The 25,791-nt window shown below is 49.3% G+C and overlaps 1 protein-coding gene across 4 annotated transcripts in view; it reads left to right on the top strand.

The window, feature by feature from the left end:
* The window catches only part of RALY (RALY heterogeneous nuclear ribonucleoprotein), a 157,965-nt gene that overhangs the window by 32,882 nt on the left and 99,292 nt on the right, over positions 1-25,791 (top strand). The window contains exon 1 of one of the 4 annotated variants that reach the window (XM_080405692.1): positions 26-903. The exons of 2 other annotated variants lie outside the window; for them this stretch is intronic. The gene's annotated coding sequence lies outside the window, so the exon portion shown is untranslated. Of the gene's footprint in view, positions 1-25; positions 904-21,922; positions 21,945-25,791 lie in introns of those variants that run through there. One more of the 4 variants, XM_080405693.1, reaches the window with a different exon arrangement.

The raw sequence follows: 25,791 nt of genomic DNA, 5'->3' as shown, positions 1-25,791 counted from the left end.
GCTCCTTCCCGGCCGCTGCCCCGCGGCGGGGTCCCCCCCCCCGCCCTGGCTGCCCCCCGGGCCGGAGGTGCTGTCCCGGGGGCTGCGCTGGCGGCTGGTTGCCAACGAGTTATTGCCGCCTTTATTTTTTTTTCCCTTTACTTTTCTCCTTTCCCTGCGCCTCACTGTTTCTCCTGTGTTTTGCGGGGTTTCGTGGGTTGCTTCCCGCCCCCGTTTCTCCTGTTTAACGGGAGGGAAGCGCGGAGGTGCCGGCACCCGCGGGATGGGGTACTCCGGCGTTTGAACCGGCGGCTCCGGGACGCCCGTGGCGCTGGTCCGGCGTGGGGCTGGGCGGGGCCGTGCCCGCGGACCGCCCGCGGCTGTGCTCGGTTCCTTGGCCCCTGGCAGGAGCGGGCGGTGGGAGCCCCCCGCCCCCACCAGCCGCGGAGCCGTTCCGCACCCCCCGCATCAGCGCGGCGCCCCAGCGCCGCAGGGCAGCTCGGTGGCGTTCTGAGCGCGGTCGGTGCCGGCAGCCGCGGGGTGGCGGGTCCCCTGCGGGGTCGAGGCGATGCGTGGGCTCCCGGTTGCGCCCCGGCCGGGACGCGCGGCTGCCCCTGCGCCCCGCGGCGCGTTCGGCTGCGCCTCTGGCCGGGGGGGGCTGTAGAGCCGTGGGGGCTGGGATAGCCGCCTGCATGCAGAGCGGTGCGGGTGCGCAGCTTCGTTTCCCCGCCTGTGATTCAGCGCGTGATTCTGCAGTTCGCTTTGTGGCAGGGGGCAGCCCTGGGCGGGCGGGGGGCGAGGGCAGCGAGCTGGGCTGGGCTGCGGGCAACCGGGGCTGGGCTGCGGGCAACCGGGGCTTCCCCGCATCCCAGCGCCGCTCTGCGCCCCGCCGCCTCTGCTGCTCGGGCTCTGGCAAGGACTGAGGTTAGTAGCATCGCGGGTGACTTTAGCTTACTACTTTCGCGGCCAGGAGAAAAAAAACAAAAACAACGAAGTAACGCTCTTATTTCATAGGAAGAAGGGATTGTTGGCTTTCCGCTGGAAATGAAAGCCGTGAGGTGATGGATAGCTGGTGCCAGAGCCCGCCGGGCTGCCGCGGGAGCTGGTGTGGACAGCGGCTGCGGGTCCCGCTCCCTGAGCTGGGCGAGCTCTCGGGCAGGTGCTTGCGGTGGACCCTGGTGTCCAGGCTGAGCCTGTCACCTGGCTCTGGGCATCGCTGGCTGTCACTTCAGGTGAGCGGTGGCGTGTGCAGGCAGTGTCGCAGGACCGCGGGGTTATCCCTGCTGGGGGGAGTGTGCCTGCACTCTTCTACAGGTGCTCCCACTCCGGCTCCGCTTCCTCAGCCGAGGAGGGACAGGTGGCATTTGCACTTGCCCTGTCCTTTGTTCCAATTCGGGCTCTTTGCATTATTTTCATCTGACGTTAAGAGTAGGGAAGGAGTTTGTTTTTTAGGCAAGGCCAGTGGCAGAGCCCCTGGGTGAGCAGCCTGTGCTGACTCGGTGTGCAGGGAAGGGCTGCTCTCTCCTCACCCTCAAGGGTGACCGGGGAGGTGGGGAGCCTCTGTCACCAATTAAGCCCAGCACTGTGGCTCTGTAGCATCCTCCATGGGCTGCCTACCCTCAGTGACGATTTGTGACAAGGTTTATCGCTCACATTCCTGGAAGCCTTTTCCTGACTCCTGTTTTTGGTGAGCGGCATTCCCCTTGCTGTGTGTGATACTTGTCTTCAGGAGGTGCGGATGTTTTACCATGCCGTGCCCGTGAAGGACTGCTGGTATTTTACTTCTCTCAAGTTCATGTTGTAGATGGATTTCAGGGGAATGGCAAAGCAGAACATGGGTTTCTTAAGAACCACTTTCTTTAGAAAAGGCCGATAATAAGCGATGAGTTTTGGAAGGATGTTTTATTTAGGGATTGTAAAGAGAGGATTCAAGCTCTTGACAGAGAACTGTTTATGTGGAATAAGTGATGGGACTTGATCATTCAGGAAAATAAGACTTTAACAACGTTCATATCACCAAGAGAGCTTTCAGCTGTTCCTTGTCCCAAATCATTCAATAAAAGCAACAGAACTTACTTTGATTGGAGTTCTTTATTGATGGCTGCATAAGTAGTTTTCAGACCTAGAAGTAAACTTGCATCTATTCAAAGAAAATGGTTTATGGATATTAAATCCTTGGTATGCTAAAGGTACCGTAGAGTTCTCAAGTATGTTAATTACAGGTATTAGAAATAGCAGTGTCTGTCTTGAAGAGAGCTGCAGCTTTTCCTTCCTTGCCCCCTCCCACGAAGTTGCTGCCTTGCTGGCGCGGTGCTGTGCTCCTGTGCTGGTAGAAGCACAAAGGCATCGCCTGCGGGATTACCGAGGTGGGGAGGGGTTGTGGAGGGGAGAAGAACCAAGGATCAAATTTTTCAGCCCAAGTTTTCATTCCAAAATGGGTTGCTTGTTCTTTTCACAGCTTGTGGTTTGTAAGGGAAAGGTTGAAAACACCCAGAGAGAAAAACATCCTAGGAAAAAAAATAATCTGAAATAAGTGAAACAGAGTGGAACTGCCCGGACTGTCATTGGGGTGGTCATAAACCTACTGAGAAAAGGGAGGGAGGAACCATTCAGATCAATAACAAGGTCTTTTTTTTTTTTATGTAACTGTAGAGCTTTCATTATATAGTTTAAAAAAAATAAATTCTAAACGTGTGCTTTTTATACCTGTGTTGGTAGCCGAGGCTAAATCTGCAGAGTTGGTGCTGATCTGGGTAATCTGAATCAAGCTGAATGGTAAAGAGGCTCTTAAGAGAATCTGAAACCCAGGAGGCATTTTTCAGACCTGAGTTATGTCACTTTTTTTAGAGGTGCCTCAGGCAACTGCATTTTAAGAAGACAAAGCTTTTGTTTTCAAGCTGGCCTAGAAAAATGCCAAGGATGAATCCAAAGTAAAGGCTTTCAGAAGTTGTCATTTGTGATTAAGTTGAATTTGCTGTTGTGCACAAGAATGCGGCTGCCTTCCTTGGTGTGATGTGAACAGTGTCTATTTTTATTTTTACCATGATTCCTAGTGTACCTGTGTAATTCAAGTGAGTAATAATACATGGTGGTTCTTACCTTAAAGTGTATATTTAATTAGAAGGTCAGATGTCTGCTGGCTCTATCTCCAATATAAAATTAATTCTATGTGCTTTACGGAAGGCAGAACTGAGGTGATGCCAGGGCAGAGATTGACTCTGAACCATGTTCTGCAGAATTAACATCTGCTTATATCTAGTTTAGCATTTAAGATGCTGGAAATGTCAAAGCGAAGGCTTGTAACAATGACCAAAGACTCTTCTTTTACATGTCATAGGAAATCCTCAGCTTGCGTGGAGACGAGTATGCATGCAAATAGTGAATCTAAAGGTTTTTCTTATGACTTCTCTTGTTTCTTGCAGCTTAAAAAAATCAGAAATAGTATCCTGTTGTTGCCAGGCTGTAGGCAAACAAGAGGAGCTGCTTCTGTGGTGCCTGAGATGGGGGATAGTGTGCACGACATAAGAAATGATGCTGAAGTGTATACGTGGAAAAGTACGTCGCCTGCTATCTGTGCGTTTGTAAGCTCCCAGTGAGGCCCTTTCTTCTTTAAGAAAGGGGAAATAACGGGGAGTATTGTAATGAGTTCCTTTTCTTAAATAAAATGAGAACAGTTTTTGTCTTAAAATACAACCATCTTCAAGCAGCTTTGGCCTTACTAACAGTGTCTGAAGCGGTGCCGCCAGGGCAGGAGGAGGTATCCCTGGAGTTAGCCTCACCCTGAGAGACAACTGCTTTCTGTAGCTGTGCCTGGCTCTGTTCTGGATATCCAGGGAAAGGCTATAAGGGCAGTGTGAGTCATCTTTTTGGCTCTTGTATAACACTGTTTAACGCAAACAATCCTGTTTGTTCTGCTTACTGAGGTCTCTTGTGTGTCCAACCTGAGCGGACCTAGAGGTGGATGTACCCCCCTTCAGGGGGGACCTGCTGAGCTGCCGCCGCTGTTGTCGCAGCGGGTGGATCCTGCATCTGGCACTCTGGCACCTAATAATGATATTTTTTTTAAGAGCAAGCCTTGAGAATATGAAACCAAATACCGACATAGAGCAAGATGTGCTGGGGAGAAGTTCTCAAGGCAAGAGGTGGCCTTGCCTGTGCAGGGAAGGTCCCCCAACTGATATAAGGGCTTTTGAGACTTTGCTTCTACCCTGACACTCTAGCTGAATGGCAGGATGCTGAGCTCTGTTTCCGTAGCATTTCTGCACCTGCAGCAGAGTATTTCCTTTACTGAACATTCATTTGTATACTGCCAGTGAAGTTGCACAGCTGTCAATTATTTTTTTGGGTAACAAAATAAGTGAGTTTTTAGAATAGAGAACATAATGCCAGTTTTTTCTTTCCCCCTCTAAGAAAATAAGAATGAGGTAAATAGCATGGGCACCTCTGGGCTATGTCCATGTGAATTCAGTGATTCCCAGGTGAAGTCTGCAGCATCATCTGAATGTGGTGTGTGATGGTACTGAACAATAGGCACTGAAAAGTGCTGTAGCTTTATCTGATGCTTTTGTAAGCAGCTTATATTTCGACAAATACAGCCACAGTGGAAATGAATGTGAACTCATCTTCTGATTGATACATTTAGCCAGTCCATTCTTATTCTGCTTGTAGTATGAGCAAGATCCGTCAGTGAGGCAGTGCAGCTCCAGATCCTCCTGTGTCAGGATTAGGTAGCTTCTGTTGGGTCCCACCGTCCTTGGAGGGGGAATGTCCTTCCACATAGGGTGTCTGCCTGCTAGTGAGAACACCTAAACATGGAAATAGGGCTGACAGTTTCTGCCAGAGAAAGTATTGTGGAAATGGTGGCAATGGACGCTTGTTCTGGAAGCTGGGAGTAGATCAATGCTATTACTAATTTTAATGTATGAATTCCTGTGTTCAGGACTAGGCTGGCAAAGGACACAGGATGGACGGAGGAGGTGGTTGCAGAGCTTCCTTTCCCACGTGGGCTCTTGATGTCTTTATTAGTTGAAATCTCATGCCTTTCTTCTGCCTTTAGCAGATAGTTTTTTGAAAACAGTCTTGGGAGAGTTTGCGAGAAAAATCCTTCTAAAAGAAGGACATGGGGACCACTGGTTCTGTGTAGCACAGGGAGAAGGTACCTCTGCTTGGAGGTGGGAGGCTTGTTTGAACTGAATGTGTAGATGAAGCTTGCTGTCTTGAAGAAACAAGAACAATCTGGTGCTCCAATGAAGAGGTTTGGACCTTGACGGCATGGGGCTGCATGGAAGCAACTGCTGCTGTGGGTATCGTGTGACAGTCAACTGGCAGGCAGTGCTGCTGGCGTTCATGTCACCTTTCGCCCGGCCTTTGCTCTCAGTCGCATCTTAGATTTGCCAGGACTTCAAGGTGACTCTCCTGGTCTGAGATATGGCCCCTGTGTAGAAGATGGTTGGTGCTCAAACGTTTTTGGTTTGGGTTTTTTTTTTGATAGATTTGAGAAGCTCTGTGGTCGCTGTGGGACATGATGTTGCAGAGCTGATGGTGCTGTGTGGCCTGACTGAGCGTGTTCCTGCTGGGAGGGCAGTGTTGTGATGATTTGGTGGTTTGACAGCTCCTGGTGTCTGTCCCTGGAGCTGTATCTGCTTGTAAAACAGGTATTGCCTGTGACTGTTGATTCTGCAGCAAAGTGCAATGCTTAGAGCTCTACCAGCCCCCAAAACTCTTCTGGGAGTTGGTAAGAACTGTAAGCGCTGCAAAAATCCTCTTAAGCTCCTCTAGTAACTCAGGCTTAATTTTTTTTATTAATTTTTTTTAACTCTTGCTCCAAAGTTTAGAGTACAGCTCTTTTTTGTGCTACTGCGTTTCAACAGGCCAGTAAAACTTTGCCTTGCACACGTACTGCCCACATCTGTGATGGATTTGAGAGGTCCCGTACATTCTCACCCAGGCTGGTACCCAAGCCCGGGGCAGACCTCCTCGCATCGCTGCAGGCAGTGCATCCGTGCAGACACAGGCATGGGTTGCTGTAGATCATGTCCCGGGGATGGGGACCTAGACCATGGAACTAGCTTTGAAATTTCAGTGTTTATAAAACTATTGAAAAATCCTTGGTACAGCTAATCTCAGGCAGCCAGTGTTGCTTCTTTACCTCCACTAGCATCCTGGCACTCACAGAGCACAGGTGATGGTGAAGAGAAACATCTCTTGGTAAATTCCACTGGAAGGATGCCCTGTGAAGCTAATGGTGTTGAACAGCTTCACGAGCACATGGGGAATGACTGCTGCCACTGATACACATCAAAGGTGGGCTTTGTGGGTTTTTTCCTCTTAATTAGGAGTGGAGTGCTTTCCTGCAGATGGGTTCCCCAGCCATTTGATCGCAGTATAAACAGCATTTTCAGGGAGGGCATGTTAATAAGACAGAGTTTGCTAATACCTCCTGTGAGCAGAACCACACCTCATGGCAGGAGAGAGGCAGGAAGGGCTTAGATGATTTTAATTAAAGTTGTTGTGAGGAAGAAATTAAATTTGGTCTCTTGCCCTGCTCGTATTACGAGGGGAGAGAGCTCAGCATCTCTGAACTGAGCTATTAGCTGCCTTCTGTTTGCCTAGGAAAAAAAGTAATTTCTTTGTCAGCTTTTACCCTGGCTCCTGGGCCCTGATTGCTTGTTTATCTTCAGCAGCTCCCCAAATCACTTTGAAGATGGGCTTAAACTTTGATCATTTCTTACAGTCCTTCATCTTTGTTCTGCCAGCAGATATTACAAAAGGTATTTTAAGTTATCTCTTCCGCAAGTGAATGGGCTGTGTATGTGGTCCAGGAGAATAAAGCTCTCTCAGCTCAAGTATAAATCAGCTGATGTCTCAGCTCCCATGTTTGCTCCTAGTTCTTCTGAACTCGCTGCCCAGCCCAGCCTGGAAAGCAGCAAGGATCCCAGGAGAGAAAAAATGCCAGTGCTACTTAATTTTGAGGCAAAAGCTACCAGTGTTCTGTTGGGTGAGCAAGATCCTGTTGAAACATGACTTGCTCTTATTGCAACAGTGGGATCTTTTCTTTTCTTGCTGCACCCTGAAGAAGGGATGGGAAGGCCTTGCAGGGTGATGCTGTGCAGATGATGGGATGCAGCAGTGAGATGATGCCTGGCACTGGTAGCTGCTAGCAGGGTAGTATGGGGAAGAAACTTTGGATCTCTTCCTTCCTTTCCTGTTTGAGCACTGAGACCTGCCAGGGCTGGGAAAAAATATCCCACAACAGCAAAACATTTATTCTGTATAAAACAGGCAGGAGAGAGTGGAGGTCACTAGTTCAGTGTGGAAAAGCCCAGGAGCTACAGTTGAACAGGAAGCAAGATTTGTTAAACCATTTAGTAGCCTGTTTCTGATGGCTACTTTATGTATGCAGATACTTTGAGGTTTTTTGTTAGCACTGGAACGGTAACAGCTTATACCCACCTCTTTCCTGGTGTTAGCCTGCAAGGGAGTGCACCACTGCCTTTAGAGGCATGATAACCTTGTTCCTGTGTGTGTTCCAAAACGATGGTGAGAGGAGCTGGGGGGGGGGGGGGAGGGGAGGGGCTCAGGCTGTGGAGAGGTTTGCCCAGCAGCAGGGTGCTGAGCAAACGGGTGGCCCAGCAGCCTGAGCCGCGGGGGAAGAGGCGATGCGCGTACTTGGGCTGTGTTCGTTCCTTTTATTATCGTTTCCTCCTGCAGTTCGATTTGCAGATGCTGTATCACCATCCTATTTTGTGTGCTTCTAGCTGACGATGTATGCCTGTTCAAATACTGATTTGCAAGAGAAGGAAAAACACAGTGCTTGTGACCTCAGAATTAATAAATTTTTAGCCATATATGTAGCATAAACATCTATATTTTATAGTTTGTTGGGAGGTATTGGTGCATGGATTCCAGCTTGGCAGGTCCTAGGCTTTTACCGGTTAAGCTGTGTGAGTGATTTATGGCTAGCCCCAAGTCTTCACAGCTGGGTTGCCAAGCTGTAGCATGTGTGGGGAGTAAATAGTGTGTGTTTACACAAAGCCTTTTCTCTGGAAGTCCCACAGAGGAGGATGAACTCTGTGCTTCAACAGGCTGCTCAGGCTGAAAAGTTGCCGTGTCTTGGGGCAGAGCACAGTTAGACAATACAGCCCAGCAATGTCTATATTATATAGAAACTTTTTTCTTTCTTCTCTTGGCTGTAACAGAAGGGGAGTGTTACCAAGCATCTCCTCAACTTGCAATGATGTGACAGTGATTTGAGTGAGAAGACTTCGTGCAACAATGGAAAACGGCCTTTAGAACTCACTGCGTTACACTTTGAGAAAAGAAAGTGCTTTTGGAAGCTGGTGCCCTCTGCCATGCTGGACTCTGCTGTCCTTGTCTCTAAGAAACAGGCTGATGCTGACGAGGTGCACGTGATTATAGAGACTTGCGGACTTCTAGCGACTGGCTTTAAAATTTTCAGCTAAGACTGGGCAGTATGTTTGGAATTATTTTCTTACTCTGAAGTTTGTCAACTTTTTATTTCACTTTCAGCTCCTTAAGTCATGAGCAAGGGGAGTTTCCAGCAAGTAGGCTGAAGACTAGCTGATAAAATAGATGTAAGCCAATTAATTTGCTTTATTCTTGTTGATTCCTTGAATTCTGTTTGTTTGAAGTTTTCTAGTAAGAATAAAGGAGAGTAGGAAGTATTGAAAAGGCTTCCCACCTTCTAGAATCACCACCATCCTGGTTCTTGTTCCTTGCCTGGAAAAAAAAAACCCCAGGCAATCTTTGACATCTTTCCTTACAGTAAGGTAGTATCTGAAGCTCTGTGCATATAGCTAGTGAGAAGCAGTCGTGGCTCTGGAGTTTATGCTCTAAATATATAAAAGGTAGGAGGGCATGTGACTTGGCCTGACCTTGGGTGGTAGCAGGGCTGGGAAGAAAGCCAGGTCTCTTTGCTCCCAGTTCACACTCTTCAAAGTTACTTACATTGCTCTGTTGTCTCTCCTCCCCCAAAACCTGCCTGCAAAATCCTCACTCGCAGCTGAAGGAGTCGACAGGGTCTTGCGTGCCTGAGCCAAGCCTGCTGCCTCTCCCTGTGATCCCCATTCCTAGGGGCTTTACCCTGTCACAGCTGATTTCCTCGCAGAGGGGTCTGGGCTTTGGGAAATACATGCCGTGCGGTGTTTAGCTCGGTGCAGGAGCATAGCAGTCATTTTTGCAAGGCTTAATGTTGGCTTGCAAGGAGTAAACTGCTGCTAGGCTCCTTCCTTGCTGGGAGCCTGGCAGATCTGGCTGGAGTGCCTCAATTTTGTTTCATATTGCTGCATCTACTTATTTTACCTCTCTCTTTGTCTCAAGAGTAAACTCTGGGATCTCCGTGACAAGACACCTAATGATCTGTTGAAAAGTGTATGTAAAAAAAGCGGACGTGGTGATAGAGAGTTCCAGTCTGAAGCCTGGTGCAGCGCACTGGTGTACAGCTGGCTTTTGTTCCTGCACACTTCCAGGCAAAGCAGGTGGTGTTTAATTTTTTTTGCATTAAAAAAAAATAATCTGTGGAGTGCTATGTGAGGCTACTCACATCTGTGCACTCTATGTAGGTCAGATGTGTGTTCACTTCTTTATGAAGACTAAACTTGACAGCCTTTCCTTTTGGCAGCCAGGGAGGGAGAATCACAAAATTCGCATGCCAGCTCTGTAAGGAATGTCCTTAAGGGAAGATCCCAAAGGGGATGCGTGTGCAGGTGAAGTATGTTAGCGTTACCATGTGCTTCAGGTTTGTGACAATGAGCTTTATAGATGAAAGATTTATCTAAGCTGTGTATCCAGCGTTGATGGAGCATCATATCAGATTAGCCTTACAGTTCACAATACTAAATGCTTCTATGCCATGCTTCCAGCAGATGCCTTTTGCTTTGCTCTGACTAAAAAGCCCGTCTCCTGATCTCTGAAGCCTGTGTTTCATTGCTGTATTGCTTAAAATGCAGATCACTTGCTCTCCTCCTTCCCCCCAGCCAACCCTGTTCTGACTCTGGCTGTGGTGAAGGATAAAGTGAGTTGGAAGCAGACAGCCTGTCTTGCCCGGAAGCACGTTAGGAATCGGATCTAGCGCCCTTTCAAACGGCTGAGAGTCTCCCTTTGCTGTATGAACACAGCCTCAGATCCAGAAGTGTTTGGTTGTGTGGAAGATTCACTGCAAGGGTCAAAGTGGTAGGGACCAAGGATATGGCCCCTACTAATGTAGCTACTGGAGCACGGTCCTCTGATCTCCTCCTCCTCCGGTCCATGGAGTAGGGGACCTAAACCCATCTGGCTGGTTTCTACAGGTTGGAGTTTGTTTTCAGTCCTGAAGCTGTGTGATGTAGGAACTTTGCTTCTCATAGAGGGAAGCTGCCAGCTTTGTGGAAGAAAAACTTGAAAATGTGACCCCGTGGGCCCCTAAGCATCCAGTAAAAACAGATAGAAGTTTATTTTAAAGCTGCAGAGGGAACTTAGTCTGCTACCCAAATTATTTTTCCTCAGCTGAGATGACCTTGCAAGTGACCACGATTGAAATGGTGGCAGAGGAGGACTGGAGTAGATGCAGATGGATATATGGATGTCCTTATGCCTCCCAGTGCAGCGTGGAAGGTATTTCTAGTGTTAAAGCTGATCTGCCTGCTCTGCAAGGCTATCAAGAAATGTTTGAAATAAAAGAAGGGCTGCACCTGTTACCTCCTCCTCCAGCAAACCACTAGGATCTGCAAGCAAATGATTATCTGTAGCTCTTCCTTTCGGCAAATGAATGATCATCTACAAGCACCGCCAGCCTCCTGGGAGACTTAAAATGGGATGTGAAGTTCTGTACTCTCAGGCAGCTGGGTGAGTAGCTAGTACTTCGTGACCTTGTGGCAGGGAGCCAACCCATGTCACCTGGACAGTAGGGAGCAGTAGGTGGTCCACCCAAAGCTGCATTGTCTGTGATGGATACATGGATTTAGGAGCATTGATCTTGGAAACTGGGTGGGGGTTGTAGAAGGCCTCCCGTGTGGGGGAGTGGACTCTACTTTTCATGGGAATTGCTCAGAGCTGCTCAGAAAAGAGCAGTATTGGAGCACTTGAAGGGAAATTGGAGTAAAGCTTCTGTCTGTCCTATTCTGCAAGATTTCTAGCTGGAATCCTGGTTCTGGGTGTGTAAATAGATGAAGTGAGTGTGTGAGGACATCTTGGAACAGACGTCTCTTCTGGAGAGACCACCTTGCTAATAGCTCCGTTGCTGTGCTCAGCGGGAAACCAAGGGACGAGATGTTTCTGATGACTGCTCTTCTTCTTAACGAAGATGAACAGCACATTGTTCGGGAAGCTCCTGAGTGCAACCAATCTCTTACATCCCTGCTGACCAACTGAAACCAAGAGGAAACTAATGAAATCCCCATTGTCACAACATACATTGTTGACCTTTTAAAAGGAGAATGTGCTGGTGAGTCAGGAGACCCACTGGGAAATCTGTTCAGCTTGTTTTGGGCAGAAGGTGAGCTCAGATGCGGCGGTGACTGTGGTGGTTTAAATGCAGAGATTAGAGCTGTGTATGAATCTGCCGTGCTGTTGTCGCTGGTTTATGCATGAGCACAGAAGTGGAGTCCCTGGAGCTGTCAGGTGTCTCTCAGCTATTCCGGTTATGAAGCAAACAGAAGCTGAAGTGTTTGGCAGTTTTGTTCTGACATGATTTTAAAACCAGGGTGTGAACTCCTTATTTTCAGAGGATAAAAGAGGGAGGGAGGAAGAATGCTGTTTCTTGCCCTCCATTCACGTAAGTGATATGATTGTTTTGGTCAAAACAAGTGATGTTGAGCATTTTTGTGGCAGTGAGTTGTTCTGAGAAAGGTTTGGATGAAGTTTCTGCTTTGAGGGGAGTGAGCCCAGCTGAGCCTTGCAGCAGCTTGGCAAAGCCTTTATTACTTTTGTGTAGAGTTAGGTGGGAGAGGATGGGATAAGTCTGGGCTCAGACGCTGCTGAGAGCCTCAAAGTTTGGAGGAGAAAAGGATTTTGGTAGGCTCATGCATTCATTAGGACGTCTAGACATGGATAAGTGACTGTTGCTTTACCTAGCTTGTAAAGAATTGACTCGCTTCTCAAATGTTGGGGCTGTTTTCTCTTAGGAAAGACCTTTGCCTTGAAGGTCCCACTTGCCAAATGTGCTAAAGCTCCGGTGTGGGGAACAGCCTCTGGTCTGCAGGCACTTTCAACACATCTGTCCCTTACTGTGGTTGTGGCTGCTGCTTTGGCACCGCTCTGGATCCAGCAGAGTGAGTGAAGCTCAGCCCCGTGCTGTCACCAGTTCTGTGGTGATGCATGCGAGCTGTGGGTGCCCTTGGGGTGGTGGGCACGGTTGTGCCTAGAGGAACCCGGTAACCAGAGAGCCTCTCCCAGCTCAGAGAGTGGGCATGGCTGGTCTAGGCAGCCGGTCCTGCTGTGACAGCAAAGCTGTGTTTGTGTGGCACACGTGGAGGCAAATGGCTCTGCATCCAGTGTACTTGCAGTTACTGGGTGGGGTGGCCTCCAGAATGAGGGTGCTTTTCAAGCAGCCCATTCGTTCTCTCCACCCTTGTAACTAGAAGGAAGTAAGTCCTGCACTTGAGATGTTGTCATATTTGGTTTTCAGGGAAATTATTGCATCTCAGGTAGAGCAACAAGGGCTGTGGAGGTCCTAGGACTGTCAGAAGTCTACCACACTGTTCCTGATCCCACCAGCCATGCTATGCATCTCCAGCCCTTCATTGTGAGAGGAATCTATTAACCTTTTGCAGCTATTTTCTGTCCAGCTGCTCCCTGTCCAAAATAGCCAAGGCAGTGCAAGGCTGTGTAGGAACGGAGGTGAGGCTGCCCCTGCCCTCGGGGTCTCTTTGGGGCTGGGCTCCGCACCCTGCCTAGCTACAGAGCCTTTGCACGGGCAGCCTCTCCATTGGAGCTCCATGTGTCCCTCTGGCTGATCCAGGAGCAAACCATCACAGTCAGAGTTCAGGAGGCGTTTTGTGGCTCCCACACTTCACTGAGGTTGTCCCCACTAGCGGGTAGCATTAAAAGGAAGTGAAGGTTGCAGTGTGGTGCTGGGCTGGGGGAGTCCTGGCTGCCAGCACTGTCCTGCTGCCAGCCCTTCTGCTGGTGCACAAAGAAGTGACAAGGGCTTACTTTGATTTGCCTCTGTGCACACACAGATTATTTTGATCTTAAATCATATGGGAATGCCACAAGAGCTGGGAATCCTGCATCCCCTGCTTGCTGCAGTTTATTAAAATAACATATTCATAAACAAGAACTCTTCAAAGCAGCGTGCTCCAGAAGCTGCAGTGCTGGTTCATGTATAAAACATGACCCTGCGAAAACCAGCCAGTTCCTCTGTGGGCAACTTGTAGCCGTGGCCATCCTGGAGATAATGTTCAGAACAAGGTGTCTCCTGCCCATGTAGCTGCAAGCGACTGGGGTGACCTCTGTGTCCCAAGTTTGTGGGGAGATGAGCTTTGTTACCTGGATTTGAATGGAGAGGCTGATCCTAGCTGGGTGACAGGTTGGTGACTCCCAGGGCCGATGCACCGAGCCCTGCAGGCAGGCGCTTCTGCAGGCTCAGCACCCCGCAGCTTGGCAGGGTGCGCGCACGTGCCGCTGCGAGAGCGGTTTGTTGTTGCAATGCTGCCTGGTCTCTGCTCAGAGGGACCCATCCTGCGTGATGTTGCACCAGCAGTGGCAATGGCACTTCCCAAGCCTTTAGTTTGCAGGATTACTTAATTGCTTGTTGTGAATGCACTGGAAGTGTGTGAGCCTCTCCGAACCAAAGCTATCGAAGCCTTTGGAAAGTCTCACTAGTTCTTGGATGTGATTCTAGCTGTATATGGAAAATTCGAGGATAGTCTGCCAAGCCAGTGCACATTGGCCTGAAGTCTGTAACCAGATGTTGTAAGCCTCTTTGCAGCATCCATGAAAAAGGCAGGACAAACCATACCAATAGGGTCTGAAATGTGCTGTGTTCTCCAGGTGCTTCCTCTTCTCTTTACTATGGAAGACATCCAAGATATCAAAGAGGGGGTACCCTTAGCGCCAGCAACTTTCTCATGAGCAGAATCTCTGGAATGTGAAATTCAAGAATTAAATCCCTCTACATCCACATTCGCAGATGCTTCTGCTGTCCATCCAGGCCAGCTCTGGTCAAAGCCGTGTCGCTTCTGCTCTTGCTAATGTGTAATGCTGAAAATTCTGAGCTATTTTTGCAACTACAATTAATCAAGGAAGAATACTTGATTATTTTTTAATCCAGTATTCCCCCACATCTTTGGGGAGGAGAAGGTTTAGTGAAACTTCATTTCCCTGGGTGTCTTTGTCCTGTGGTTGATAATGATTTTTAAACTGCCCATCATGTGGCGAGTTGGGTAGTTGTAGTTTTTTGCAGTTGTCAGAGTGTCAATTCTAATGAAAGTCTCCACAGACATGCTGTACCTAAATGATTTAAGCCTTTAGGCTAAGCAGGCTGCTGATAGTGTTTTCAGATGAGTCAGAAGGATGTGTGTGTGGGTTTTCTGTTATATTTTTGTTTGGTTGGAATGTCTTCATCAAAATTGGTTGTTGAAGCTTTTTTTTTTCCTTTTTGAAGGCTAAGCTGCTGCCTGTCAGCTCACCACAGAGCTGTTTGGAATTCAGCATCTTACACAGCAGCTACATTGGGGAAAAAGAAAGTGCCTGTGTAATAACAATAATTGAAAATTAATAGTAGATTAAATTAATACATAATTAGAAAACACTAATGCTCCCTGTGAACAAAGGCTGATTCCTGTAGGAGCCTTATGAATTGAAGAGGAAATGTATATGACTCTTTCCCTGGGCCCTGTCTATTCCAGCCTGCAGATCATTAAAACAATTATAATTTCACAGAGGTTTGATCTGGAATTGATTTCTTTGTGATAATTCAATTTAGAGGCTTGCCTCCTCCAGGGTAGAAAACGACAGAAGATGAAGTGTATAAATCCTTCGCGCTGTCTGCCAGCACGTGCGCAGGCTGGCGGCCGGCCAGCGAGGGCTTGCTCTGGAGAGTGTGGGCTTCCTCGGCTGGCCCGGCTGGGGAGCTGCGCCCCTTGGTGCTGAGCTCGGGAGGGGATGGTGTCGGCTCCTGTCCGGGTGGGTTGCGGTGGGGGGTGTGGGGCGGCTGTGCTGGGGTCAGCTCCCTTTAGCCTTGCTGGGGAGTTATCGGGGTAGTCTCTGGCCGTCTGCTCCACAGCGCGTGGTGGGATGCTGGAAGGTGGTTCAGCAGGCTGGTCTGTCGCTGAGCAAAACTTGGTGTTTCCCAGCCTGCTGGCTGCTTTGGGCATCACCTTGTCTGTGGGTGCTAAAGCAGGATGGCTGGCCCCGGCGATGCCGGCTTAGCTCTACTCATGCACAAGGTGGATCTTCAGCTCCTCCAGAGCTGGACCACTGATTCAGCCTGGCTTCCCCTTGCCCTTCAAGGTGCTTCTTCGCTGTGTTTAGCAGAAATTCCCTGCTGGCTGCCTCCAGCCGGTGCCTGGGTGGGACAGGCGTGCCCTGCTGCCCTTCCCGGGAGGTCCGCTACGTGCTCTGCCTCCTTGCTGGAGGCTCAGTGCCCAAAGCCCCTTTAGGTGTGCTTGGAGGGACTGCTGGTCTCCTGCTTCCACGTGGCTCGTCACAGGACTGCTAAGGTGGAAGTGCCTGGTATTTTCAGGCGCAAGAGGAGGGAGTTCTGTCGGTGACAGTCTGCTGCAGCCCTGGCAGACTGTCCCAAGCAGCTCAGTGCCAGAGATGTGCACGACGGAACAAGAGAAGCCATGCCGGGAATTAGTGTTACACAGACCATGCTGGAGTGGCAAGTGGTGACGCACTGGTGGCTGTGCCGCTCACGGCATGCTCCCAGCGTAGGGTGTGCCTGCCATATGCACTGGTGCACATGTAGTCTGATCGGGTAGCTAGTGCGTGTATCTTATGCCTTAATCCTCTGCTGGACTTGGACCTCGACCATCTTTAGAGATCATCTGCTCTTGCCGTAAAACAGGCATGTGTAGGGTGCCTCTTTCCAGATGTGCAAAGCCATCAGCCCCGTGGCTTGGCGGAGGCTGTGGCAGAGGGGGCTGCCCTGTCTGCCGTCCCGCGTGCCCTGGAGCAGCCGTGCTGTCCCGCTGCTGCACCCCAAGCAGAGCAACCTGCTTGCTGCTCCCAGTAGTCACGGGCTTGCAAAGGCTTTTTTTTTTTTAATGGTAGCCAGATCTGAGTGTTGTGATAAAATGAGTAGAGAGAGATGAGGAGGAAGAGAGGAAAGAAAATAAACCAGAGGACAGCAAAATACACCGAGGCACAGTGAATCCAATGCAGCAGGGAAAATTGGGACCTCATGAAAAATAATGATAAAGTTTGCTAAGCAACTGCTGTGCTACATGCCTCCCCTCCCAATTAGACTGCATTAGCGGCTTGTGGGAAGTAACGCAGCCAGCTGAAACTAGTACAGGCAGAAAGAAAAATCCCCTTGTTAATTTGCTTTCTTCTTGGCCCAACACAACATTTAATTTTTTTTGCAGCTTTGTGCACAAACACCCTCCATTTCCCTGATCTCTGAGGCTGTGTGTTTGGGAATCCCGGTGGAACAGTAATTCGGGCTGGGGTTTTGTTCCTGTATATCATATTGTATTTGTTAAAGTTGTGACTTCAGTCACTGTTCCATTTAAGGGTGTTTTGTTTCTGTGTTTAAAAAAAAAAAGGAACCTGCGCAGAAGTAGGGAAAGAAATTAAGAGACTTCTAGCTTTAATTGCATTTGTTAGGCTTGGTGGTGATCCTGAAAGGAATGTCAGGGGAAGATGAATCAAAAAATCCATGATTTCAATCACAGGTAGGCAGGAGGGGTTCACGGTCAGGCTAAGTAACGCTTCACCATAGCGAGCACTTATTCAATGAGTGCATTTATTTTGATCTTACCTCTGCATTTAGTGAGGGGGAAAAGCAGTCGCAGCCCTGCGGGCGCTGTACCTTCCAGCTCTCTGCCAGGGCAGCACAGAGGTGATATCCCGGTTAGGTCCCACGTGGTGGGTGCTGTTGACGTAGGGAGCTGGGGGGTGCCCCGCTCTGCTGGGTGCTCCCCCAGTGCGATTCCCAGGAGTGAAGAAGATGCTTCCAGTCTTGGGGTGGTGTGGGAAGCCCTGAGAGAGGATTTCAAGCACCCCAAGCCCTGTGATTAGGGGATGTTGCTGCTCCCAGGTAGCAGGTGAATGTGGAGAGGTGACGTGACGGCCTGTGGGTCCCCCTTGTGTGGGACCTTGCTGGGGTCCAGCAGCAGGGCTGAGGGCTGCCTCTCCATGAGTCAGAAGTGCAGTGCCCCACTCGCAAAGAAACCAAACCAGCTGGAGCTGCAGCAAGGGATTCGAAGGCTGAATGCCCTCTGGTGTAGAGGTGGACTTTTTTCCTCATCTCTTCTGGATCCCTTTGAAGGAGTCTCCTTCCCTTGCATGCCACGGGCTGTAGTGCAGAGCAGCGTGCTGCCCTGTGGGGTCTGACGGGCAGCCCCCCACTGCTGGCTGGCTGCAGGTTCGAGTTCAGCTGTAAGAGTAAGTAACACTTCAGTATCTGACACTTTGACAAGAACATCTGTCATACTGAATGTTGTAGTCACAGAATAAAACCAAGTTTGGAGAATTTGATGTTTTCCGCTTCCGTATTGGGTGTTGCAGTACCATTCTGGAACATGTTGCTGGGAATGTCAATAAAATAACACCTAAACATGGGCTTATTTTGATGTCTTGAAATAATGGTTCAGAAAAAGCAAACCTTTTTTGCTTTCACGTAGCTCACTGGAAAATAATGTATTTGTACATTTTTCTTTCAGGAAAATGGAAACGGGTTTATTGAAGAGTCTGTCATTTTTGTAAAAACCCCCGTTGTTGGGGGTTGCTGCACACCTGGGCGGGGTTTCTTGGTCCCTCTCCGACCTGTGTCGTTCAGCTGCAGTTGTGACTCGTTTGGCAGAACCTGCATCATCCCTGGCTTTGCTCTGTCTGCTCTCTCCCAGGAAACCGCTTTCCTGTTCCCGCAGTTTCCTCCTCAACTACTAATCTTTTCTCACTTCTGGGATAAGCTTACTCTTTTAAGAGCTTCCTGCTTTTAAAGAGAAGAGGCTAACATGATACAGCTAACATCTGTACCTTACATGCCTTTTGTAAGAATGTAAGAATATTTTGATTGTTCCTGGTGACTCATATTGGAGCTGTTGGGATCTGAATGCGTGGTGTGAGGTCGTCTGCTCGCATGGTAGATGTTACTGCTGCTGAGCAGTTGCCCCTTGATAATGAAAAACTATTTCAGCTTTGGCATTTTTGCACACTTTTTGCCGTAGCCTTCCCTGTTTCTCTTCCTTCCGTTCTTCCAGTGAAAATGGGCAGAGTAGGACCATTTCTTTCTGCAGGTGAAGTTTGTGTCCAGAAAAGGAATTTTGCTCAAATCCCAATTATGCTGTCGGTTTTAACCTGTCTGGGCAGCGGCAGCTTCATGGCTGCCCTTGCTAGGGTTGGGCTCTCAGCATGTAAAGGACATTATTAAACTCAGGTTGTGTCCTGACCCATTATACTGGAGTGGGCAGGACAGAAAGGAGTGGTAAGGGTCTGTATGCTTTTCCATCAACCAGCAGTGGAGAGCCAGAGGCTGTTCCTGGCTGGAGGATCTCCTGACTCCTGAGCTGTAAACGCAAGGCTGGTCTCTCCTCTTCAGCTGTCTGTAGCTGTGCACGTTGTCACCCACAGAAAGGATGAAAATACATCCTGAAGGGTCACGGAGGCACACCTGGAAAAGCTGCTCCAAGATAGATTATTTTTTTTACCCAGTGCTGCGATGAACTTGTATGATAACACGCTCCAACATTTTAGAAGAATGTTGCTTAAAGCATCTGGGTCAAATTGAGCTAATTAGATCTAACCTCACTAATTCAATACCTCAATTAATAGGCCGTGCTCTGAGAAACCTGTGGGAGGACTGTGCTTTGCTGTTCTCTGGTGTAGGGCGCAGCCCAGCATTTGATTGTGGAAAAGCAGCCAGACGTTTGGCAAGGACTTTGGGACCAAAATGAGTGATGGCCTTTATACATATAGCTGCCTGGGGCTGCAAAGTAACTACATCAAACATGCTGTTTCATGGAAGGGAAAGTAGTGGTGGCTGTTTGCTCAGAGGCTTGGATCTTGGCACTCTCATCAGCTGTTAACTCAAGACTGGACCCTCCCCAAATTGGAAATGGAATAAGCACAGAACTGCCCCAAATACTGTCTTAAGCTATTCCAGATTTTTCAGCCTATAAAGTTGCTGGGAAAAGAAACAGTCGTTGTGCAGCAGAATGGTTCTGAGACTGCGGAGGGGCTCTTGTTTACGAGAACCAGTGTTCCTAAGTGGGAGCCCCCAGAGCGCTCTTGGAAACGCAGGTGCTCGGGTGCAGCCCCTTGCTTTGGGGCACCACCGTGTGCCTTGAATACCGCAGCTGAATCCCAGCCGAGCTGTGTGTGTGCAGATCCTTTCCAGTGCCGCCTCAAGCCCTGCAAGCCACGTGCCCCCAGACCCTTTCCCCCGGCACCCCTTGTGCGCGCCCCGCTGTGCCGACCAGCGGGTAAGCTGGTGGGAATATGCCCTTTGCTGTTGTGCTCACAAGCTTTGTTTCCCGCTCTGTGTGTGCTGGGGGGTGCTGAATCAAAATGAGATATCGTGCTGCTGGGGGCAAGGTTTGAATTTCATTCCTGCGCCATTTGGTAAAATTAGAGGGCAGCGTGTTTATGGAGAGACCCCCAGGTGAATGCCCTGCACCCAGCTTCTCGGGGGAGCAGAAGTTCCTGGGTTTACTGACACGCTTGCCTTGCTTTGACCCCTTGGTAAGGCACAGTGTGGTTATGTTAAGTGATCTGAAGAAAATTGTTTAAAGACAAGGAGAATTGAAAGTTTGTAGGTTTAGGGGCTGGATCCGCCTCTGGCTGGGTGTGAGGCAGCTGAGCTTACAGAGCTTGGGGTGGGTTAAGAGCAGCAGCTTGAGGACCTCACAGGGATGCTCAGGTCTCTGCTTGTCACAAGCACTGGGTTGGGAGAGGAGGAGGTAGAGCCTGTAGATCTCAGCTGCTGCCTGCCCTCTGATAAGGGGAAGGGAAAGTCTCGATCGGCTCCCTTCTGCATGCAGATCTGTCCCCTTGGACCAGTCTGGATCACTTGGACAAAACTCAGTCACAATTCACTGTGACCTTGGGAAGTGGTTGCTTTAGAGGGTTGCTTATAAAAGCAGCAGCCTCTTGGGATGCCGGACGTGCTCTGCCTCTGCAGGGCGGGGAGCGGAGATGGCTGCAGCGAGGGAGCACTTGCGTCTGCTCTGCCTTTTCTGCACGCTCTTCTCCATTGCCTCTGCCTGCCAGCTTTTCTGCCCCCCAGAAACCTTCTGCTTCTCGAGCACTCTTCTTGCTTTATGATGGGCACTTTTATGTTTGCAGCCAGGGAGGTGGCTTTGCTAGTCACAGGGATCTCTGACTTAAAACGTGGGTACGAATGTACCCATGGCTCAGCAAGTTGTTGCCCCATTACCTGGCAGGGATCGGTCTGAGCCCCTCAGAAGCCTTTTTCTGGTGTCACAGAGGACTTGCAGGCTCCTGGTGTAAGGGAATTGCTCATCTGCGCAACTCTATTTCTGGCATGGTGGAAAAATACACGTTGGAGACTGCTGAGCTAATAGACTGGAGTGACAATGATACAGATATGTCTGGCATCTCTGCAGCACTTCTGCATCACTGATGAGACAGGCAGAAGATCACAGGAAGGTTTGAACTAGACTGGCACAAAAATCCTCAGGAAGCATGCTGCTCTGCTGCAGATATTAAGGAGACGTTACAGCCACAGTTTGGGTGAAAAGAAAGCTTCATGTTGGATGATCTTTAGGATCCAGGGCGAATTTAGCTACATCTTCCTTATTGTAAAGAGGTAAGGTGGAAAGCATCTTTCCTAAGAATGGGAAGAAATAGGGAAAACTTTCAGGTGTCAGCAAGCTGTTAGGGTTGCTGTGGATCTCCCTGGGTTGCAGAGGAGGCATGGTACAGCAGCCAGAGAATGCATCGAGTATTTATCTGATTTTTTTTCTGCTTCTGTGAGCCCTGTGACTCCATGCCTGGCCTTTGGGAGCTTGGCTGTGCGCAGCAGTACCAATCCATTCATAGTCTTCGCTGTCTGACACTGTCTAATCCACGTAGCAGCCCAGCACAGAAGAATGTCTAATGCACTTTGGGGGTTCATCCAATTTGAACTGGCACCGTGGTTTATAAAGACTAAAAGTTGTTTTGTGGTATCAGAAAGATATCAGGTATCAGGTCCACATGCAAGGATGGGTACTGATGCCGAAGAACTATCATGTTTTATATGACGTGACTTGAGCATGGCCAGTAACATGGCATTTAAACCAGAGAAGGGGGAAGCACTTCTAGTGATTTAAAATATTTCCATTGTCCCAGTGCTTCATCTTTAAACTAAATGAAACTTACACCCACATGCACTAGAAATACTGCAGGTTTTGGATTTTATGTGGGTTTTATTAGAGTAGGAAATAGCTGCGTGTCAATAATTGTTATTCCTTCTGTCCGTACACCCCGGGAGGGAAGCCAGCCTTGAACTGCTGTGGTGGTTGTATGTGAAAAAAGACTTTGTGCCTAGTGAAGGGATGAGTTGAGAAAATTGGTTGAGTGTGATGTCTCAAACTTTTTCTTGTTGAAAGATAATGCTTTTTTTTTTTCAAGAGGGGGGGCAGCAGGGAAGTAGGGCACCAGGTGGGTGACAGGGATGCTGTCATGGTGGCACCTCTTCTGTGATTCTGGGGAAGGTCAGTGCTGAACTGTGGTGGGGAGGTGCTGAAAAACAGCCGTTCTTAGTCCAGGTATGCCTCTGCAGGTACAGATGGGCAACGTACATCATGCTTGCAAAGTGCTTTGGGCTCCCTTGAAAGGAGAGGCACAATAGGAAGGTAAGATTGTGTTTAATATACTATGTTTAATGGTGGGAATTGCAGTGGAGCCCAAGTATCTCGCTGGCTTGCATCTCACTTGCCTCTTAATGAATTCCAAGGGTATTTGATCACCTGCCTTCCCTAGGTGTTTTTGAAAAGCCAAGCCTAACAGCAGGAGGGAATGCAGAAGCATAAGCAATGTGTAATGCCAGCAGTAAATATAGGTGCTGAGCCCTATATAGAGATGTTTATCATATAAAGATAGGTGGCTCTCTCTCTCCTCTAATGTGTTCTGCAGTATGTTTCATATGATGTAGCTTTAGTACCAAGAAAGCTTGTTTTAAATTGGATTCTGGGAAGCAGGCAGAAAGGCAAACATAGCAAGAACCTGCCCTTTGCTGGGTCGTGCAGTCCTCTCCTGGCTGGGAGCAGGCATGGTAGCTCATGGTTAAAACTGGCCGTGGTCCTGCCTTCCTCTTGAAAGCATGGGGGGCACTAGAGGAAAAATTCCTTCCCCGTGCACAGAAATAGGAGTCCCAGGTTGCTGCCTCAACAAGACCATTACGTTTTTTAAATGGCATGGATCTGCTTAGCTGTATGAATTGGAAATACTCTTCCAATCTGTTGTCCTCTTCTCTTAAGCCGGTGGGAATGGGAAATCAATTTAGGACAAATTGGGCTAAATCAAACCAGGGATGATGCTCTTTGAAATCAGGGAATTGCTGATTTAAACCAGGTGGCTGAGGACTTGTGTAAAATTGCCAGGACCATCATGAGGTACTTTGCAAGAGGATGCTTAGGAACAGCACGCTGCCTGTGCTGCCAGTGCCTGTCGGCTCCTGTCCCTGGAGCGTACCCGCTGCCTGGGCAGGCCAGCAGGGAGGCATTGACCCTTTGGTAGGGGTCTCTAGCAGTGTCTGGGTGGGCTCAGCTGTGTTTTTCTAGGTACAGCCAGGCACAAGGTAGTACAATTTTGCTAGAACTGAGCTTCTGCTAATGAGCCCTTGGGACAGACTGTGTGTTAGTGTGAGGCCAGCACATCCCTCTGTGTCCCCTGCCTCTGTCCTGGCATCGCTCTGGGCAAGTGGAAATCCTCAGTGTGTCTCACCAGGCAGCTGCAGCCCCGCTGAGGAGGGAAGTGCTGGGGCTGTTCTGCTAGCTGGGCTGGTGTTAGGAGCTGCTTTGGCAAAGGGAAGAGCTCAGGACCCGAGTTAGGTCTTTCAAAAGTGGTGGTAGGTAGGTACTTCACAGAGGAGAGAAGCTCGTGTTGGGTGCTGCCTGAGCAGGACCCTCTCCAGAACATTTGGGCGCGTGACTGACACTGTGCCCTCTGTCCACCCAGCTGCCTCTATCTGTCTTGGCAAGGAGAAGCCGTGTGTGTATGTCAGTAAAGTGAGCCAGGGGAAGAACCCAGCTGAGAGCTGCTGAGCAAGCAGGGGACAGCGTTAGTTGCCTGATGGCTTTGCTGACCCCAGCTGAACCATCCAGCCCCCTCGCACATGGCTGGTGCGCAGCAGAGCACCTTCACCTGCAGCACCGTCCCGGTGCGGAGCCCAGTTTGGAGCCACGGAGTCGCTGCTGCCGCGCGATGGGGGTTCGTGCCGGCTCCCTGAACGTTAACCATCTGCACAATCTGCCACGTAGTTAGCAGGCTTTGTAAGCAGCTCATATTTTGGATTTTGTGAACGTTCTGAGTTGCTCTGTGGGCAGTGCTCCATGCAGAACTGGGTGGGGGGCAGCGGGCAGCGGTTCCTGCAGCAGGGCTTGTGTTACGCGGAACACACATGGCGTGCTGAGAGAGGGGCTGAGGCTTCCTCCAGAGCTCTGGCATTCCCCACTGCTTCCAGCAGGATATTCAGGTGGCAGGGGACACCTTGTTGCCCTTCAGAAAAGCCATTCACACTTATTGCCAAACAGTTACAATTCCCCGCTGGTTTGCTGGTTCTCCTGCAGCCCCAGGACTGCTCTCCTTGAGGCATCTCCTGTGGCCAAGAGGGAAGTGCTGACGTCCTGATACAGTTCCCCACATCTCTGCAATGGAGCAGTTTAGGTAGGAAGGGACCTTTTGGGAGGTCTGAGTTGCGGCAGAAGCTGAAGGAGATGTGTCTGGACTCAGCCGAGATCTGGGAATGGTGGTCTCTGTCAGGCTTCCCAGCTTGGATGGACTGGGGTTTCACAGCATGCTAGCAGAGGGCTGCCTCGTGCTTGATCCGCGGGGTTCCTCCTCATCAAGCCTCTCTGTCTCAATGGTTGCTTTCCAAGGATCTACCCTCCCTCTGATCTCTTCTCCCCTTTTCATCCTTTAGAGTGTAGTAACCTCCCCACCACACATCCCTGCGGGCAGTGAACGTCCAGAGCTCCGAGGCTTTTTGTGACTGCACTGTATGTACCTTCGGAAAGCAGCGCTGGGTTTGCTCGTCCCGTTGTTCAGCAGCTCCATCGCTCTGGAGCTGTGCCAGCACACCCTGTCTGTGCCACGGGCTGCCTTTGGCCAAGTGCAGGGTAAGGCTTGCGCACAAGTTGGGTCTTGCAACTGGAAAAAAGACACAAATCTGAGGGATGAAGCTGTTCTGTGTCACCTCAGAGCAGCGAGCGCTCTCCCAGCAGCCATGGGAATTGCTGGGGATGGTATGTTTCCAGCAGTTAGCAACAAAAAGAAGAAAAAGGAAAAATCAAAAAATGAAGAAACAAAAAAAATCTGAGTGCATTGAAACAATAAATAAGATCACTTTACTGGGCAGGGAAACAGACAGGGAGAGACCTATTCTGGTGGCCCTGTGGCCCTGTCATCATATGCCATGTGGGATGTGCTGCTGGGAGCATGCATTTCTCCCAGAGTGTGTGAAAAGCTGTCCTCTTCTAATCACCACCCACTTAGCACTGTTAGGTAAATCAATACTTACTCATCACTGTAGGATCGTTTTGCGCAATCAGTCAAGAAGAAATCCTGAACAAGGAAATCTTTTTCATAAATTAATTTTTTTTATCAAACTTAAAATGTTTGGAAAAATATAGATGTGCCAGGAGAAATGTTCCATTCAAAAGTCTTTGAAACTCCTTTGTCTCAAACTTCAGCTTGTGATGAAGTCTTTTCTTAATGTTTCCTTCCTGTTATTAGGACATCATGGTAAATCCAAGAAATGTGTGAAAGTCACCCTTATTTCAGTCCTGGTCAGTAAAAAACCCATACTTTGTACCAGAGGAAAAGCAGAAGATAAGCTGAACACCAGAGAGACAGTTTGGGAAGTTTGAGCATCTGAATAATCAATATTCATTCCTGGGTGTAACAGATACATTAAGTTCAAGGTCTCTCAGCTGCACAGGTCAGATTTCTGCTGGGATTGATTACTCAGCAGTGATTTGGGTTTTTTTCCAAATTTCTATTTTCTTCCTTTCAAAACTAGTCACCTCACATTTTTGCAGAGACTGGTTTGATGCATAGTTTTGGACTACTACTGAAGCAGTTCTGCTTTTAAGTGAAGTGAAGATGACCTTCCACGCTAAGCCAGTTTGCCCCTGTACTTTGCTGGCAGAATTCCTTCCTCCCGCCGCATGTGTTGGGTGCCCCTCGCCTGGGGTTCAACGCAGTGAGGCAGGTGCTGTCCCTGCCGTGAGTGGGAGCTTGTCGCCTTCACATCTGCAACTCGGCTGCTGCTGCTTGTCCTCGTAGCTCTGAAGGTCGGCGGTCCCATCCTGCCCACCCCAGGCAATGGGGTCCTCTCCCAGCAGCGGGTGCCGGGGGGAGTTGCTGTCCCAGGCTCAGCTAGGGCACCTGGCTTCTCATCGCCTCTCGGGAGATTCACTTTGTGGAGCACCCTGAGGATGGTGTCGGTGGTGTTATTTGGAAGAAGACTGACTTGGAACA

The sequence above is a fragment of the Falco punctatus genome, assembly GCF_963210335.1.
Source record: "Falco punctatus genome assembly, chromosome: 10".
NCBI lineage: Eukaryota > Metazoa > Chordata > Aves > Falconiformes > Falconidae > Falco > Falco punctatus.
Note: the sequence above shows the minus strand (reverse complement) of the source record. Positions and strands in the feature narration are given on the sequence as shown.